An 18,689-nucleotide genomic window follows, 5' to 3' on the forward strand; every position below is an offset into this window, starting at 1 on the left:
AGGAAATTGCTGTGGTAGATTCCAATCAATTCTGTTGCTAATTAAGAGTAAGAGGTCTTTGATGTGAAGACTGGTCCTGGGGCAACTTTGGATGGGTGGGGGCAAAGACCAACCTTAGAACAAATTCCAGTGACCACATTGGGAGCCATTACAAGAAGCAGCGACCCTACTGGTGGAAGGCAAAGAAAAATCTCATTTGTCATAAAAAGTAGCCAATGCATTGTAAACAGTTACCACCTACCCCAATTCCACCCTACTTTACAATCAAGAAAGACTTTAATCCATCAATATAAAAATGCTAAAAATGTAAAATTTCTTCTTTGGGATTTAAATCTTTATTAGAAAGCCATGAAATTTTTGCAGAACCAATTGCAATTTCCACTAATAGAAATCTCCACAGAAGGATAAGCAAACAACAAAATAGCATATGAAAATCTTCAGTAAATGAAAATCCAAGTACTGCCATTTTGATCATCTCTCTTAATGTTTCCTCCATACTGTTTGCTCCAGCAACATTGTTCTCCTTGTTGTTCTTTGAAAATAATAGAAACCTTCCTGCCAGGGGCCTTTGCACTCTCAGTGTTCCTCTTAAGCTAGCTCTCTCTCCAGCTATTCACATGGCTCACTGCCTCACCTCCTTTCCGCCTTTGCTCAAAGATATCACCTTCTCGAAGAAGAAGCTATTTAAAATCGTAATCTATTTGCCAATTGCTTCCCCACCTGGCACCCACAATCCCCATTACACTGCTCTATTTGTTGATGGTATTTATCATGTTATATTAAACTATGAGATTTATTTGTTTACTCTTGTACAAGAAATTGTTCATATAGAAGGTCTGATGTTGGTCTTTAAAGGGGCCTGCTTAGGTGGGTGGTCCTTGGCTGGGCCTGAGATGTTTAGAATCTTCCCTATTTTACTTACTAATAAGGTTGGTTGCCAAGGCTACAGGCAAACCTCAGAGATATTGCCAATTCATTTCCAGACCACAACAACGAAGTAAGCAAAACAGTGAGTTACAAGAACATTTTGGTTTCTCAGTGAATATAAAAGTTGTGTTTACACTATAATGTGGTCAAATTATGTGTGTAAGAGCATTGTCTAAAGAAAAGTACACACTTTAAGAATTCTTTATTGTTAAAAATGCTAACCATTCTTTAAGCCTTCAAGAAAGTTATAATATTTTTGCGATAAAAGCATCAAAGATTATTGACCACAGGTCACCATAATAAATATAATAATGAAAAAGTTTGAAATATTGGATAATTACCAAAATGTGACACAGAGACATGAACCAAGCAAATCACTATTGGAAAAATGAGGCTAATAGTCTTATTCCACACAAGGTTGCCACAGATCTTCAATCTATAAAACACGATATCTGCAAAGAGCAATAAAGTGAAGCACAATTAAACAAGGTCTGCCTGTATTTGTAAAAAGCAGCGTGATTTACAATGAACACCTCATGTCCTTCTGGGAGTATGGAATTTGGTAATATGATGCTGGTTTCATAGGCACAGAATGCCTATATGACTGGCCCCTAGTTATAACTCTGGATGAAGTCTCAAGTGGACTTCCCTGGGCAGAATCAATGGCATTGCACACATGTTGCTTCATTTGGTCACTGGAAGAAGCAGCAAGTTCTCTGCAACATGCCAATCCCCGGGATGAGAGAACTTCAAAGGCTGTGCCTGGAGCCCTCCAGACTCTGCCTGAGCAGTCTTTTCCCTGCAGATCCTGATGTGTAGCCAGACCTGTGAGTACAAACTCCTCTGAGTCCAATGAGTATTCCCAGCAAGTCTCCAAATGTGAATGATCATGCGACCTTCAAAATATTATGTTTGTTGTTAATCATATTTCCTCCCCCTAGAATGTAAGCTCCTCAAGGCCAGGGACTTAAAAATCCCTTTAGCTCACTGATATATCATTTATCTACATAAAACCTCTTTAGCTCACTAACATATGCCCAGTGCCCAGAACAATGCCTGTTGCATAGTGGGCATTCAGTTAATATTTGTTGAATGAATGAGGGATAAAGCAAATGTTCTAAGAGATAGATTTTTTAAAATATCAACCTATATTGTCAAAGATTTTTAAGACAACATTGTATTTATAAAGAGAAAAAACTACCTGCTAGCAGGAAATACTGCCTTTATGTGAAAGGAAGGAGATGAATTACAAACATTAAGTTGATAACAAACAGCAGACTGCATACTGCAGAAATATCACAAAGGTGAATGAGGACAGCTAAGAAATTCTCCTCAAATTCAGAAGAAAAGGATAAAGAGGTAAACGTAGTAAGTGAAAATGAATTGAAATTTCAACAGTCAAAATTATAAACACCCAAGAAGGAGAAATCAAGTGACCTACATTGCATATAGGAGGCTTCCTGTAATTGTTGAATGAATTGAATGAATAGAAATCATATTGGTATCAATATATCCTCTTCAAGTTTTCAGTGACAGATACAGAGGTGTGACAAGTTCCAGTTTGTCCCCCTTCTCTTTTGCTCCATGTCTAGCCCTTTTTCCTGACTGCTAACCATGCTAACCAACATTGGTTCTAGCCCATTACCAGACACCCAAATTCTCCCCTCCCTGGGTGTACATGTTGCCCCTTCCATCAAAAGGTGGAATTTGTTTCTCCTCCCTTTGACACTAGGCTAAACTTGTGAATTGACTAACAGAATGCAGTGGAGGTGGCTTCCACCTTTGCGGTCTTAGAAGCATGCTTCCATGCTGGAAAGAAGTCCAAGCTCTCTACCTGGAGAGAAAGGCAATGTGGAGAAGACCTGAGGAATCCAGACAACAGTGAGCACTAAGGTTTCAAACATATGAGAGACCTTCTCAGACTTCCTAGCCCAGTTGCCACAGAGCTGCTAGTTGAATAGGATGACGTAAGCAACCTCAGCTACTACTACACGGAGCAGAAAAACAGTCCAACTCAAACTAATTGATCTACAGAATTGTGATAAATAATTAACTTTTCTGTTTCAAACACCAAGTTTCACAGAGGCTTGTTGCACAGCAGTGGGATTCCCAGGTGGCTCAGTGGTAAAGAATCCACCAGCCAGGGCAGGAGATGCAGGAGATGTGTGTTTGATCCCTGGGTCAGGAAGATCTCCTGGAGGAGCATATGGCAACCCACTCCAGTATTCTTGCTGGAAAAATCCCAGGGACAGGGGATCCTGGCAGGCTACAGTCCATGGGGTCCCAAAGAGTCAGACACAATTGAGTGACTGGGCATACATGTTGCACACCAATAGGTAACTGAGACAGAGGGGGTGACTTACAGTGTTAAGATGATAGTGTTATTCTCTTTTCCTCATCCCCTTTGGGCCTTAACAAAAGCATATTAAGGTCATCTTTGTGAATATTCAGGAATAATAGACAATAATTTTTTAAAAACTAAAATGAGGGGATACTTGTCCTACCAAACACTAAAGCACCTCTAGCCTTTAATAATCAGAAAAAGAATAGCAGTTATCATTTATTGAATGCTTACAGTGTCTTAGGCATCGTTTAAAGTATGGCCTGACAAATAAATAATGCTATTATTCTTCACATTTCCAGGTGAAAATCTGAAAGTAACTTTCTAAGCTTTTACAGTAATAATTATAGGGCATCAATGCTAAACCAGAATAATAGGAAAGATAGCCAACAAAGATACACATGTATCAAGATAGGGCAGGCCAGACTGTCTGAGGTTATTAACATGAATTACATATGTAAAAACATTGGGCCTGCCTATGCATTACTGAATAAATAATCATTGGAATTGAAAAGACTTCAGCCTTCTGAAAAGTCTCCTAACAGATCTGAGACAACAATGACTCTCACCTAAGGGAAAGAAAGGTCATGAGAAAAGAATGAATACTCCATGATTTCAATCACTCTGTCATCTTGCTCTGTACAACTGGGTGTAGCAGGGACAGAATTATCAGGGGAGGGTCAAGTAAGATCTCTGCTTGGTACAGAAACTTTGTTTGGGGAGGAAAACTCATCCCTTAGGGAAAAGAGCAGATCTCCTTCATTTACAAATTAAAGCTGAAAAAAAATAAACCTTTGCAATCAGAGAGCAATACCTTCACTTCACAGAAAAAAATGATGCACAGTGGCTAATATGATTTGCTCAGGGTCATGTTTTGGTACCAGAGCTGTTTCCTACTCTACTCCAGAGTAATTCTTTTCCTATATCCTTTCCACTCCAATCCCACTTGAGAAGCACCCTCTCCAGCGCCAACTCCTTCACTTTCAACTGATAGCAACTTAAAGAAGCAATAGCACCAAGGCAGTGTCTGTCTTGTTCACCTGTGTCTCAGCACCCAGCACTAGCCGTCTCCACAGAGCGCACTCCAGGAGCATTGATCTAGGGAAGAATGGGAAACGCTTATCAGTCAACAGTTATCCACACCTCTCCTCAGCAAAGGCAAGCTACAGCATTTATAAAAGCAATTTTGTTGAATATATCAATCATCCATTAACACACAAGTATTAATTTCTATCTATGATTTCTTCCTGTAAGTTCTAAGACAAAATATTATCCTTTGAAACCAAAGATTTGTTTTTCCAGCATAATTATGTTTTGCTTTCACAATGAATATAGTCATTAAATAGGAAGAGTTGATTCTTTTCATTTCTCACCAAGAGGGCAAGATGTTTCCTTATAATTGATGTTCTGAAGTGGGCAGCCTGCACTTTGCCTGAAGTGCCATTTCATCTGCAGTAATTAGACTCTCAGTCCATGAAGCCATATAAAAACCGTATGTTTCTTTATTTAAAGACAACTGTTCACCAAAGGCTATGCCAGGATAATACTGAAATTCACAGGAGATCAGAATGCACGACTAATGAAAGGATTCTTCAGGATCATGAGTTTTTACAACATCCTAAACAAAGAAAACTCTCCCTGAAGCCTTCAGACAGGTTGAAATACATACCATGTCATAATATTTTCTTCTCCAAATAATCCTTAAACTAAAGAATTAATTGAAATAAATAAATAAATAAAAATTTAAAATGTAAAAAAAAAATTGATTGTATGCTGCTGTTTTCAGGAACTGTTGTATCATCAGCATTCCAGTATCCTTCCAGTAGAAAGTCATGGATATTCCCTCACCCTTTCTTGGCAGAGATCATCCACCAATATTTTTTCCTCATTGCTACTTGCACAAATCGACTGGGAAGATTCTTTGTTATTCAGGAATTTCTCATCAACTGCTGTCCTTTAGATTTCTACTGCATCCCTGGTCATTTGTTGTTGTTTTGTCACTAAATCGTGTCCAACTCTACTGTGACCCCACGGTCAGTAGCCCACCAGGTTCCTCTGTCCATGGAATATTTCAGGCAAGAATACTAGGATGGGTTGCTATTTCCTTTTCCAGGGGATCTGCCCAACCCAGGGATTGAATCTGCATCCCCTGCATTGCAGGCAGATTCTTTTTTTTTTTTTATAAATTTATTTATTTTAGTTGGGGGCTAATTACTTTACAATATTGTAATAGTTTTTGCCATACATTGACATGAATCAGCCATGGGTTTACATGTGTTCCCCTTCCTGGACCCCCCACCCACATCCCTCCCCATCCCATCCCTCTGGGTCATCCCATTGCCCCGGCCCTGAGCCCTTGTCTCATGCATCGAACATGGAATGGTGTTCTGTTTCACATACGATAATATACATGTTTCAATGCTATTCTCCCAGAACGTCCCACCCTCACCTTCTCCCTCAGAGTCCATAAAATTGTTCTATGCATCTGTGTCTCTTATTCTGTCTCGCATATAGGGTTATCGTTACCATCTTTCAAATTCCATATATATGCATTAGTATACTGTATTGTTGTTTTTCTTTCTGGCTTACTTCACTCTGTATAATGGGCTCCAGTTTCATCCCATCTCAGTAGAACCGATTCAAATGTATTTTTTTTAATGGCTGAGTAATATTCCATTGTGTATATGTACCACAGCTTCCTTATCCATTCGTCCGCTGATGGACATCTAGGTTGCTTCCATGTCCTGGCTATTGTAAACAGTGCTGCGATGAACATTGGGGTACACGCCTCTCTTTCAATTCTGGTTTCCTCGGTGTATATGCCCAGCAGTGGGATTGCTGGGTCATATGGCAGTTCTATTCCCAGTTTTTTAAGGAATCTCCACACTCTTCTCCATAGTGGCTGTACTAGTTTGCATTCCCACCAACAGTGTAAGAGGGTTCCCTTTTCTCCACACCCTCTCCAGCATTTATTGCTTGCAGACTTTTGGATAGCAGCCATTCTGACTGGTGTGAAATGATACCTCATTGTGGTTTTGACTTGCATTTCTCTAATAATGAGTGATGTTGAGCATCTTTTCATGTGTTTGTTAGCCATCTGTATGTCTTCTTTGGAGAAATGTCTGTTTAGTTCTTTGGCCCATTTTTTGATTGGGTCGTTTATTTTTCTGGAATTCAGCTGCAGAAGTTGCTTGTATATTTTTGAGATTAATTGTTTGTCTGTTGCTTCGTTTGCTATTATTTTCTCCCTTTTCTGAAGGCTGTCTTTTCACCTTGCTTATAGTTTCCTTTGTTGTGCAAAAGCTTTTAATTTTAATTAGGTCCCATTTGTTTATTTTTGCTTTTATTTCCAATATTCTGGGAGGTGGGTCATGGAGGATCCTGCTGTGATTTATGTCGGAGAGTGTTTTGCCTATGTTTTCCTCTAGGAGTTTTATAGTTTCTGGTCTTACGTTTAGATCTTTAATCCATTTTTAGTTTATTTTTGTGTATGGTGTTAGGAAGTGTTCTAGTTTCATTCTTTTACAAGTGGTTGACCAGTTTTCCCAGCACCACTTGTTAAAGAGATTGTCTTTTCTCCATTGTATATTCTTGCCTCCTTTGTCGAAGATAAGGTGTCCATACGTGCGTGGGTTTATCTCTGGGCTTTCTATTTTGTTCCATTGATCTATATTTCTATCTTTGTGCCAGTACCATACTGTCTTGATGACTGTGGCTTTGTAGTAGAGCCTGAAGTCACGCAGGTTGATTCCTCCAGTTCCATTCTTCTTCCTCAAGATTGCTTTGGCTATTCGAGGTTTCTTATATTTCCATACAAATTGTGAGATGATTTGTTCTAGTTCTGTGAAAAATACCATTGGTAGCTTGATAGGGATTGCATTGAATCTATAGATTGCTTTGGGTAGTATACTCATTTTCACTATATTAATTCTTCCAATCCATGAACATGGTATATTTCTCCATCTGTTTGTGTCCTCTTTGATTTCTTTCATCAGTGTTTTATAGTTTTCTATATATAAGTCTTTTGCTTCTTTAGGTAGATATATTCCTAAGTATTTTATTCTTTTTGTTGCAATGGTGAATGGTATTGTTTCCTTAATTTCTCTTTCTGTTTTCTCATTATTGGAGTATAGGAATGCAAGGGATTTCTGTGTGTTAATTTTATATCCTGCAACTTTACTATATTCATTGATCAACTCTAGTAATTTTCTAGTAGAGTCTTTAGGGTTTTCTATGTAGAGGATCATGTCATCTGCAAACAGTGAGAGTTTTACTTCTTCTTTTCCTATCTGTATTCCTTTTATTTCTTTTTCAGCTCTGATTGCTGTGGCCAAAACTTCCAAAACTATGTTGAATAGTAGTGGTGAAAGTGGGCATCCTTGCCTTGTTCCTGACTTTAGGGGAAATGCTTTCAATTTTTCACCATTGAGGATAATGTTTGCTGTGGGTTTGTCATATATAGCTTTTATTATGTTGAGATATGTTCCTTCTATTCCTGCTTTCTGGAGGGTTTTTATCATAAATGGATGCTGAATTTTGTCAAAGGCTTTTTCTGCATCTATTGAGATAACCATATGGTTTTTTTCTTTCAATTTGTTCACGTGGTGTATTACATTGATTGATTTGCGGATGTTAAAAAACCTTGCATTCCTGGGATGAAGCCCACTTGGTCATGATGTATGATCTTTTTAATATGATGTTGGATTCTGTTTGCTAGAATTTTATTAAGGATTTTTGCATCTATGTTCATCAGTGATATTGGCCTGTAGTTTTCCTTTTTTGTGACATCTTTGTCTGGTTTTGGAATTAGGGTGATGGTGGCCTCATAGAATGAGTTTGGAAGTTTACCATCTTCTGCAAGTTTCTGGAAGAGTTTGAGTAGGATAGGTGTTAGCTCTTCTCTAAATTTTTGGTAGAATTCCACTGTGAAGCCGTCTGGTCCTGGGCTTTTGTTTGCTGGAAGATTTCTGATTACAGTTTCGATTTCCGTGCTTGTGATGGGTCTGTTAAGATCTATTTCTTCCTGGTTCAGTTTTGGAAAGTTATACTTTTCTAAGAATTTGTCCATTTCTTCCAAGTTGTCCATTTTATTGGCATATAGCTGTTGGTAGTAGTCTCTTATGATCCTTTGTATTTCTGTGGAGTCTGTTGTGATCTCTCCATTTTCATTTCTAATTTTGCTGATCTGATTCTTCTCCCTTTGTTTCTTGATGAGTCTGGCTAATGGCTTGTCAATTTTGTTTATCTTCTCGAAAAACCAGCTTTTAGTTTTGTTGCTTTTTGCTATGGTCTCTTTTGTTTCTTTTGCATTTATTTCTGCCCTAATTTTTAAGATTTCTTTCCTTCTACTGACCCTGGGGTTTTTCATTTCTTCCTTCTCTAGTTGCTTTAGGTGGAGAGTTAGTTGATTTATTTGATTTTTTTCTTGTTTCTTGAGGTACGCCTGTATTGCTATGAACCTTCCCCTTAGTATTGCTTTTACAGTGTCCCATAGGTTTTGGGTTGTTGTGTATCCTTTCAGCAAGCCTTTGTCTTTTGGTTGGGGCATTCAACCCATTTACATTTAAGGTAATTATTGATAAGTATGATCCCGTTGCCATTTACTTTGTTGTTTCGAGTTCGTGTTGAAACATCCTTTCTGTGTTTCCTGTTTAGAGAAGATCCTTTAGCATTTGTTGGAGAGCTGGTTTGGTGGTGCTGAATTCCCTCAGCTCTTGTCTGTAAAGCTTTTGAATTCTCCTTCATATCTGAATGAGATCCTTGCTGGGTACAGTAATCTGGGTTGTAGATTATTCTCTTTCATTACTTTAAGTATGTCCTGCCATTCCCTTCTAGCCTGAAGGGTTTCTATTGAAAGATCAGCTGTTATCCTTATGGGGATCCCCTTGTGTGTTATTTGTTGTTTTTCCCTTGCTGCTTTTAATATTTGTTCTTTGTGTTTGATCTTTGTTAATTTGATTAATATGTGTCTTGGGGTGTTTCGCCTTGGGTTTATCCTGTTTGGAACTCTCTGGGTTTCTTGGACTTCTGTGACTATTTCTTTCCTCATTTTAGGGAAATTTTCAACTATTATCACCTCGAGTATTTTTTCATGGCCTTTCCTTTTATCTTCTTCTTCTGGGACTCCTATGATTCGAATGTTGGGGCGTTTCATATTGTCCCAGAGGTCCCTGAGGTTTTCCTCATTTCTTTTGATTCTTTTTTCTTTTTTCCTCTCTGCTTCGTTTATTTCCATCATTCTATCTTCTACCTCACTTATCCTATCTTCTGCCTCCGTTATTCTACTGTTGGTTCCCTCCAGAGTGTCTTTTATCTCCTTTATTTCATTATTCATTCTATATTGACTCCTTTTTATTTCTTCTAAGTCCTTGATAAACATTTCTTGCATCTTCTCAATCTTTGTCTCCAGGCTATTTATCTGTAACTCCATTTTGCTTTCAAGATTTTGGATCATTTTTATTATCATTATTCTAAATTCTTTTTCAGATAGATTCCCTATCTCCTCCTCTTTTGTTTGGCTTTGTGGGCATTTCTCATTTTCCTTTACTTGCTGAGTATTTCTCTGCCTTTTCATCTTGTTTAGATTGCTGTGTTAGGCGTGGCCCTTCTGTATTCTGGTAGTATGAAGTTCCTCTTTATTGTGGAGGTTCCTCACTGCGGTTGGGGTTGGACAGGTGGCTTGTCAAGGCTTCCTGGTTGGGGGAGCTTGTGTCGGTGTTCTGGTGGGTGGAGCTGGATTTCTGCTCCCTAGAGTGCAATGGAGTGGCCAGTATTAATTTTTGAGATGTCTATGGATTTGGTGTGCCTCTGGGCAGCCTGTATATTGATGCTCAGGTCTATGTTCCTGTGTTGCTGGAGAATTTGCGTGGTATGTCTTGCTCTGGAACTTATTGTCTCTTGGGTGGAGCTTGGTTTCAGTGTATATATGGAGGCTATTGGATGGTCTCTTATTAATTAATGTTTCCCCTGGCTTTCAGTCTTATTCTTGCAGTAGCCTCAAGACTTCTCCTTCCATACAGCCTCAATAATAAAACTTTTAGGTTAATGGTGAAAAGATTCTCCACAGTGAGGGATACCCAGAAAGGTTCACTGAGTTACATGGAGAGATGAGGTGGGGGGTGGGGGGTTGAGGTGACCAGGAGGGGAAGAGGGGAATTCAACTGTGGAGAGAGCAATCTAGCCAGTAAGCACTTCCCTCTGTGCTTTCCACAGTTTGGAACCCTCAGAGTGGTTCACAGAGATACATAGAGAGGGGGGAGGAAGGTAATAGAGGTGAGCATGAGTAGAAAGGGAGGAATCAAGAGGGGAGAGAGAGATCTGGGCAGTATCCTCTTCCTGAAGTGTTCTCCGGTACCCAGAACACCCTCAGAGATTCACAGAATTGGGTTGAGAAGAGAAGGAGGAGGGTGGGAGATAGAGGTTCCCTGGGGGAGAAGAAAGAGCATCAATAGGGGGAGAGAGTAATCAGGCCAGTGATCACACTCCTGAGTAAAAATGGGTCCTAAAGATTGGGTTCTTAAATGTACAAAATTGATATCAAATATGTAAAACAAAGATTAAAAATCTAGAGTAGAGGTTAGACTCTTATAAAACTTACAATATAAAAAAAAAAAAGAAAAAAGGAAACAGTGTAAAGAGAAAAAAAACAGTAAAACAGTAAAAAAAAGAAACAGTAAAAAAAAGTAAAACAGGAAAAAAACATTAAAAAAAAGAAAACACAAAAGGTATGTAGTTTGCTTCAAAAATAGGGGGTTTTTTTTGCAAGTTAATAGTGGGTTATGAAAATGAAAGTTAAAGGTGTAACAGAGGACTTGAAGAAAAAGGAAAGAAGAGAAAAAAAATTTTTTTAATTAAAAAAATAATAATAATAATAGTAAAAATATATATATCCCGGACTTTCTCTGGAGCTGTTGTGAGCAGTGTGGGATCTGCTCAGTTTCAGATAGATCCTTATTCCTGCTTATACTTTTCAAGATCTATAGGTCCTTTTCAATGCAGTCGGTATTAACTACAGGGATTTTAATCTGTTGGCCTGTCCCTTCCAAAGCGCTTCCCTCTGTTTATTTGGCTTCTGTTTGGAGATCTCTTCAGTATCTAATTTCCGCCCTGCAACAAAGCGGTGGAGGTGATCTCTTTAGGTTCGCTTGTTCAATCGTGCTGTGGGGAGGAAGGAACACTGCAAATCTGGCGTGTGTGTGGTAAGCTCACAGTGTCTCGGCCGCACTGGGTTCGCCCCCGCTCACGGCGTGTGTGCTTTCCCGGTCTACCCTGCTCAGGCTTCAGGTTACTCGGCCGGGGAGCGGGCCCTGAGCTGCGTGCACTTCCCAGGTCTAAGCCGCTCAGGTTCAGGCTCCCGGTTACTCCACAAAGGCGCAGACTCGGTTTCGCCCGCGGCTTGTGCCGTTCCCGGTCAGAGCTGCTCAGGCGGCCAGCAGTTTGGCGAGCGCGCTCTCCCCTGTTGGGGCGGTGCGGCTTATCACCTCCCTGGTCCCCGCCTCGGTTTTCGGGCGCGCCCGGCTCCGGTGTGCTTTGTGTCGGTTCTGGGGAGCTGGTCTCTGGCTGCGACCCTCCCGGCGGCTGTCGACCCTCCGGGATCTCAGGCAGTCTTTGCTTAGAAACTGGGAGCCTGTTTGCAGTTTGGTAGGGGGTGCCCTCTCTGGAGCCGAGTTTGCCCCTTTCCGGCTCTGGCGGGCCCCGCCTGCCCGCTGTGTCCGGCGGGGGATGGGGCGGTCCGCAGCCGGCTAGCTCTCCTCTGGTATCGCTCAGTCCTTTGTTCTGTGAGCGGGCCGGCAGTGCCTTAGAGTTGGGCTTTTCGCGGGATAGTTCTCTCTCTCTGGCTGTCCCACAGTTTAGGTTACTATCTCACGTTAGCTCCCTCAGATTGCCCTCGGGGCACTCGGGCCCGGTCCTTACCCTAGGCAGTGCCGCCCGCTCCTCTCCGTTCAGCCCCCACTTGCTGGTGGCGGATGATGCGAGCGTCTGGGGTTCTTTGCTGGGAGTTGCTTTAGGCACGTAATCTGTGGATTTTATTTATTTTTTCCTCCCAGTTACGTTGCCCTCCGAGATAAGAAATCTTCCCCCACACCCGCCGGTGAGAGGGTTTCCTGGTGCTTGGAAATTCCTCCTCTTTTACGACTCCCTCCCCGGGACGGATCTCCGTCCCTAACTCTTTTGTCTCTCTTTTTATCTTTTATAATTTCTCCTACCTCTTTTGAAGATAATGCGCTGTCTTTGTGGAAGCCTGACGTCCTCTGCCAGCCTTCAGAAGTAGTTTTGTGAAGTTTGGTCAGCGTTCAGATGTTCTTTCGATGAATTTGTGGAGGAGAGAGTGGTCTCCCCGCCCTATTCCTCCGCCATCTTAGCCCCGCCTCCTGCAGGCGGATTCTTTACCACTGAGCCACTAGGGAAGCCCATAGAGACAATAAAAACATCCTCATTTTTCTCAGCTTAGACAGTCCACCAGGCTACTCTTGGGTTCCCCCTGCCAACCCACCATGGTCTGGGAGCTCTCTCAGCATAGTCAGCTGGGGTCAAAGCAGAGCTCATCTCATTTATTCCCTGTTTCTCAAGGATTAGTGTCCTTCATTGTCTGATATTTTGAAAACTATTGTTTCATGTATTTTGTCCAGTTTTTTGTTTGTTTCAGGCAAAGCAAAAGTCAATATTCAGGTTTTTTTCTAAGATTAGTGTGGAGGTGAGTATGATTCTGACCTTTTTAAAATCAAGAATCAGACTTTGTTGGGGATAAGAAAGAAAAGTGACCTGGGGGAGTGTCTGAGGGGAAGAGGGCATTAGGAGTGGAAACCAAGAACAGGAAGGCATCAGACACTAAATCTACTCCACCTTCCAATGTGTCCTAGGGATGACCTGAGAAAACAGTTCAAGAAACTCTAAATTCCAGTGCCATGTCTAGGCTTATATTTATGATTCAGCATTTACAACAATAAAGATGCAATTCTTTACTCTTTAAGGTGACCTAGCCTATGAAACACAAATAAAAAGCTTACACAAAGCCATCTTCCTTACAACTTGTGTTCTATAAACTGTCCTTAAGTCTATACTTGCTGATGGGCAGCTCGTTGCAAAGCATTAGGACTCCAACATGGAGATAAGGGCATCAGCTCCCACAATAGACAGAATCTATAGGAACTCCTTTGTTGTATATCCCAATTCCCCACCACTCCTCCCATCATCCTCCTCAGTCTCATTCAAGTCGCAGAGCACCTAATAGTTATCTGACTGACCAGAACCAATCCCTGAAGGATGTCTGTCATTCTAATCTACATAATCTTTTACAGCTCTTAAAGAATGAAGCGGCTGTGTGGATGAGTTTGGGCAAACTTAGCGATTTTCAAAGAGATTTTTCCAGTGCAGAGAGCAGAGGAGACACTTACTGAAGTTTTTAATTATTATCCCAATAATAAGAAACAGTATAATTTGCATGTCCGGTGACGTTTTCCTTATAAAGGTACCAGGACCCTGGTCTGAATATATGGTAGGTTAGATGGAAAACCTTTGGTAAAATAAGTCACTGATTCATTCCAATGAGATGTGAATCTTCTCTAGTGCCTGCTCATGGTTAAAATTGTTGCTGTTCAGTCACCAAGTCGTGTCTGACTTTTTGCAACCCCATGAACTGCAGTACACCAGGCTTCTCTGTCTTTTACTAACTCACCAAGTTTGCTCAAACTCATGTCGAGTCAGTGATGCCATCCAACCATCTCATCCTCTGTCGCCCCCTTCTTCTCTTACCCCCAATCTTTCCCAGCATCAGAGTCTTTTCGAATAAGTCAGCTCTTCACATCAGGTGGCCAAAGTATTGGAGCTTCAGCATCAGTTCTTTGAGTGAATATTCAGGGTTGATTTCCTTTAGGATTGACTGGTTTTATCTCCTTGCTATCTAAGGGACTCTCAAGAGTCTTCTCCATTACCACAATTTGAAAGCATTAATTCTTTGTGCTCAGCCTCAATAAACCAATCCTATCTCTTTATTTGAATAAAAATTAGAATTCTGTCCTCTGAATGTTAATCCATGCAAATCTCACAGACGTTATTTGAATGAACGGAAACTGTCAGCATGGCTCCATTTAAACAGCATGTTACTTGGATTTTTATGCAGGACAAAGCAGGGCTGAAATGTGGCAGGTGTGAATAGGCCAGATGACACGCCGAGTCAGACTGTGCTCAGGGGGATGAGTCTGATGATGCAAACTATTTAGAGGGAGGAATAAATACCAAATAATAAATATGTTCTCCTTAAAGCAGAACCTCAATTACTGATTTAGAAGGGAGAAAATAAAATAATGCTTAAGAACTGGGTTGACACAGGAAGTCCACTAGAAAACAGCATAATATAATGAGATCTAATCTGCCCTTCACTGAAGGAGAACAACAGTGCTTAAGGTATCATTTCTATATGAAGAGGCTTTTGTGTGGTCTTCTGTATAAAGGGTAATTGCTACTGCCATACCTTCTACATACTTCTGTCCAAATTCATGTCCGGAAATAAAATGTACAGGCACAGATAACTCTTCACATTTTTAGCCATACCTAACTACAGTCTCTTTATACACAAATTTGTGTTCAGAAGTTTCTAAGACAGTTATAGCCAGGGTATTACCTACAAAAAAGAATCTCCTTGATGGTTGTAAACTTAGTCTGATACTAAAGGTATGGTGTTGGGCAAGCATTAGCTCTTAGCTCCAGTAGGCCCTCCAAGCAGCATATTCTCTCCAAGCCCATACTGGGATAGCTAGCCCAGGCTAGAAGTTGTTGTTGTTCAGTTGCTGAGTCTTTGCAACCCATTAAACTGCAGCACACCAGGCTTCCCTGTCCTTCATTATCTCCTGGAGTTTGCTCAAACTTGTGTCCACTGAGTTAATGATGCCATCTAACCATCTCATTCTCTGTTGCCCCCTTCCCCTCCTGCCCTCAATCTTTCACAGCATCCAGGTCTTTTCCAAGGAGTCAGCTCTTCGCATCAGGTGGCCCAAGTATTGGAGCTTCAACTTCAGCATCAATCCTTCCAATGAATATTCAGGGTTGATTTGCTTTAGAATTGACTAGTTTGATCTCCTTGCTATCCAAGGGACTTCCAAGAGTCTTCTCCAGATGTGCCTCAATTTCTTGTTCAGTACTCTAGTCTGAAATTACGGCTGTTTTGTTTAATAAGGATTGTGATCCTTGTTAATTATTTGAAACTCCTCATTTATGGAGAGGTGGAGCCCTCTCTCCTGTAGTCTCAGTTGTAGTCTGGAGTCTGATTTGGAGTAATGTGATGATCTGGAGAATTTGTTGCCCCTAGCTTTGCATGTCAGTCTTGCCTAAATTACCTTACTTCTACCTACCATCTTCCAGACTGTGCCACCATCAGGCCAGAGTTGGTTCTGGGCATTACTGCTAATTACCCAACTTGAAGGAAAACCTTAGAGACAAGGCTCTTATCTCTATGTCCACAGAACTCTGGGTAACACATGGGTGAGGTTCTGACAGTCTATGAACCCTCAACACTACTTTTATGTATAAATAGTTTTGGATATATGCAAATGAATTTTCTTCAATGTTTCAAAGAATCCATAGCCCAGAAGTTTAATATCCACGATCCAGAAGAGAAGCCCATTCTTCCTGCTCTGGTTCCTCATAGTTTTAGTTTCTTTCTGCTCCCTACTGAACGAGTGTCAGTAAAATCCTGAAAAGTACAACGAAGGAGCCAGGCAGAACTATAACTACTTCAGAGCAGTTTTATAGGTCAACTACAGCATTACAAAATGTCCTCTTTACTCCAATTTCTTCTTCACATATCCCACTTGTGGTTAAGAAAAATCAGCAACTTCTGTTACTTAAATCTAAGACAACTTCTTAATGGATATTTAATTGATTTTCATCCAATTAAAACATTTGTTCAAATTGCACAGGATGCCAGTGGAGGATATCAATTTCCAAGAATATTCTCTGCCACAAGTTTTATGTTTTTTTTTTTTTCTTTCCTTTGCTTAACTGTTCCTGCTGTTTTGATTAAGCTATCATGGTTGAAAGGGGTAAAATCCAAACTTATTCACAGTTGACATTGAAGAACTTAACCACATACTAATTAGCTTCTTTATTTGAATATCCTCTCATACTGACTTTGTGATCTTCTGAAATTAAAACTCTCTTATCAAATTACAATTCCTGGCTTGTCTCATTTTTTACTGATTCCTTTTTTTCTTCCACTGTTTTTTTTTATTTCAGTAAAATACAATAATGTAAAATTACTATATTGACCATTTTTCAGTTCTTACTGGTGGCTTCTTACAGTTCTTACTATGGCTTCCCAGGTGGTGCAGTGGTAAAGAATCCATTATAGGACATCACTCACAGGTATTAAAAAATACACTATTTTTCCACTAGATTTCAGTTTCACCTCGAATAATAAACCTGTTGATATATTTTTATCAGATATTTTTCTTTACACTGTGTCCAGCTCTTCCCCACTCCTCCCTGGAGCTGAAGTTAAGACAGCTCCAGGTTGATTCTGCAGTGAAATTACCAAGAAAGAAGAAAAAGTTTTCTTTTTAAACTTTTCTAAGTTCCTTTTTTTTTCTTTCAGTTTTTGATTCTTTATAGCCAGAGAGTCAAACTACCCACAGAATCTACCAGTAAAAACCAGCAGTAAAAAGAAAATGGATTTCATTGCCAGTTACAAGAATGAGGTCAAGGTTTGAAATTCCTTACAATAATGCTTTTCTATTTCATTATATCAAAAATTATTGGCTATGCATTATGATAAGCCATATGTATCTGATTCCTAATTAATAAATATTATCTTTTCATTTAAATTACATTTAAAACAACAACTTTCAACAAATTAATTTCTTCTCAATTGAGCTATTTTTGCTGGAGACAAAAATTACAAAAGTCAGGGGTATATGGGTACATGTATCAGAATTTTGCTCTATTTTGTTGTTATTGATTTGTCAAGGGAACAATGAATATACACACATACATTTTTATTCCTGTAGGGAACAGTTCAGTATTTCAGCATGAGCACTGCAGTACAGAGCAGAATGTAGGCTTATACGTGAAAGAAGGTAAACAGTGCTGGGGAAGGCAAATCTATGGAGCTAGCTTTAAAAGTGAAGTTTAAAAAAATTAAAAACAAATAAACAAAACCATTACAGAGCTTCAGAGCAACCCAAGATCTGGTCATAAGAGGCCTTAAGAAGGCCATAAGTCCTGGGAAGTAGTAAGAAAACACCTCTGCATACTTCATTTCCAGCTATGGAATTGTAATCAGCATCATAAATGTCTTCAAGTTTGAGTAGCCATATAAATAACTGAAACTGTGTGCATTTAGTAACAAGGAGTGGTGGCAACAGAGACAAACTAAAGATTCCACATCTGAAAGCCTTCAAATGCGAAGAAAAAAGTGAAACACTAAAACACTAAGTCATAAAGATAAAGACAAATAGCATATGATGTCACTTACATGTAGAGTCTAAAACATGACACAAACAAACTTATCTATGAAACAGAAACAGACTCACAGACATAGAGAACATATTTGTGGTTGCCAAGGTGGAGGCAGCGGGAAGGAATGGACTAAGAGTTTGGAATTAGTAGTTGGAAAATGTTATATATAGAATGGATGAACAACAAGGTCCTACTATATCACACAGGGAACTATATTCAACATCCTGTTATAAACCATAGTAAAAAAGAATATGAAAAAAAAAGTGTGTGTGTGTGTGCATAGCTGAATCACTTTGCTGTACAGCAGAAATTAATACAACATTGTAAAGCAACTATACTTCAATAAAATAAATTTTAAAAAGAAAAAAGAAAAGATAAAGAAAATATAAGTGATAGAGGCAGATTTATGTAGAAAAATTTGCCTTGTATTCAAAAGAACTTTGAAGCATTTCATACAAGCATATGGGGCACGTCTTTTGGTAGGAAGCTGAACGGGAAAAGGGGTATGTTTGGGGAAATGGTGGGAAATATTCAAACAATCTGATAAGCCCTGAGGCTGAGAGATGACAAGAGTAGGAAGGAAAAGAGCAGCTGCCTCTGAAGCGTATAGCCTTACTCTCTCCACCTCTCTTCAATCTCTACCCTCCTATTCCCGTAGAATCTGTATTAAAAGATGGTGAAAGAATGAGCAATGGATGAGAAGGTTTTGAGGAAGCAAGAGTAAAGGAAGCACACTGGTGAGAAGATCCTAGGCTGGAATAGATAAAAAGAAGGGTGCAGCCTGAGGCCAAGGAACTATGTCTGCATGATCATTCTGATGAAAGGGAGATCCATCATCTGTTTGAGCCAAGTGTCACCCAAGCAACTCCATGGTCTAACACCTGTATTCATGGAGGTTACTCTGTAAATATCGTAGCAGTGACGTGAACTAAGCATTTCCAAAGAAATATCCATGGTTAGCCACTATTTT

The 18,689-nt window shown here is 39.9% G+C and overlaps 1 long non-coding RNA gene across 2 annotated transcripts in view; it reads right to left on the reverse strand.

Annotated features, from left to right (window-relative positions):
- LOC145541865 (uncharacterized) overlaps positions 1-12,639 on the reverse strand; it is a 542,540-nt gene extending 529,901 nt beyond the window's left edge. For both annotated transcript variants that reach the window (XR_014079366.1, XR_014079367.1), the window contains exons 1-2: positions 12,475-12,639; positions 4,309-4,366 (exon numbers count right to left, since the gene is read on the reverse strand). This is a non-coding gene — a long non-coding RNA (uncharacterized LOC145541865). The remainder of the gene's footprint in view (positions 1-4,308; positions 4,367-12,474) is intronic.
- Positions 12,640-18,689: the final 6,050 nt, after the last annotated feature.

This window comes from Giraffa tippelskirchi, chromosome 3 (genome assembly GCF_054371585.1).
Source record: "Giraffa tippelskirchi isolate mGirTip1 chromosome 3, T2T-mGirTip1v1.2.pri, whole genome shotgun sequence".
NCBI lineage: Eukaryota > Metazoa > Chordata > Mammalia > Artiodactyla > Giraffidae > Giraffa > Giraffa tippelskirchi.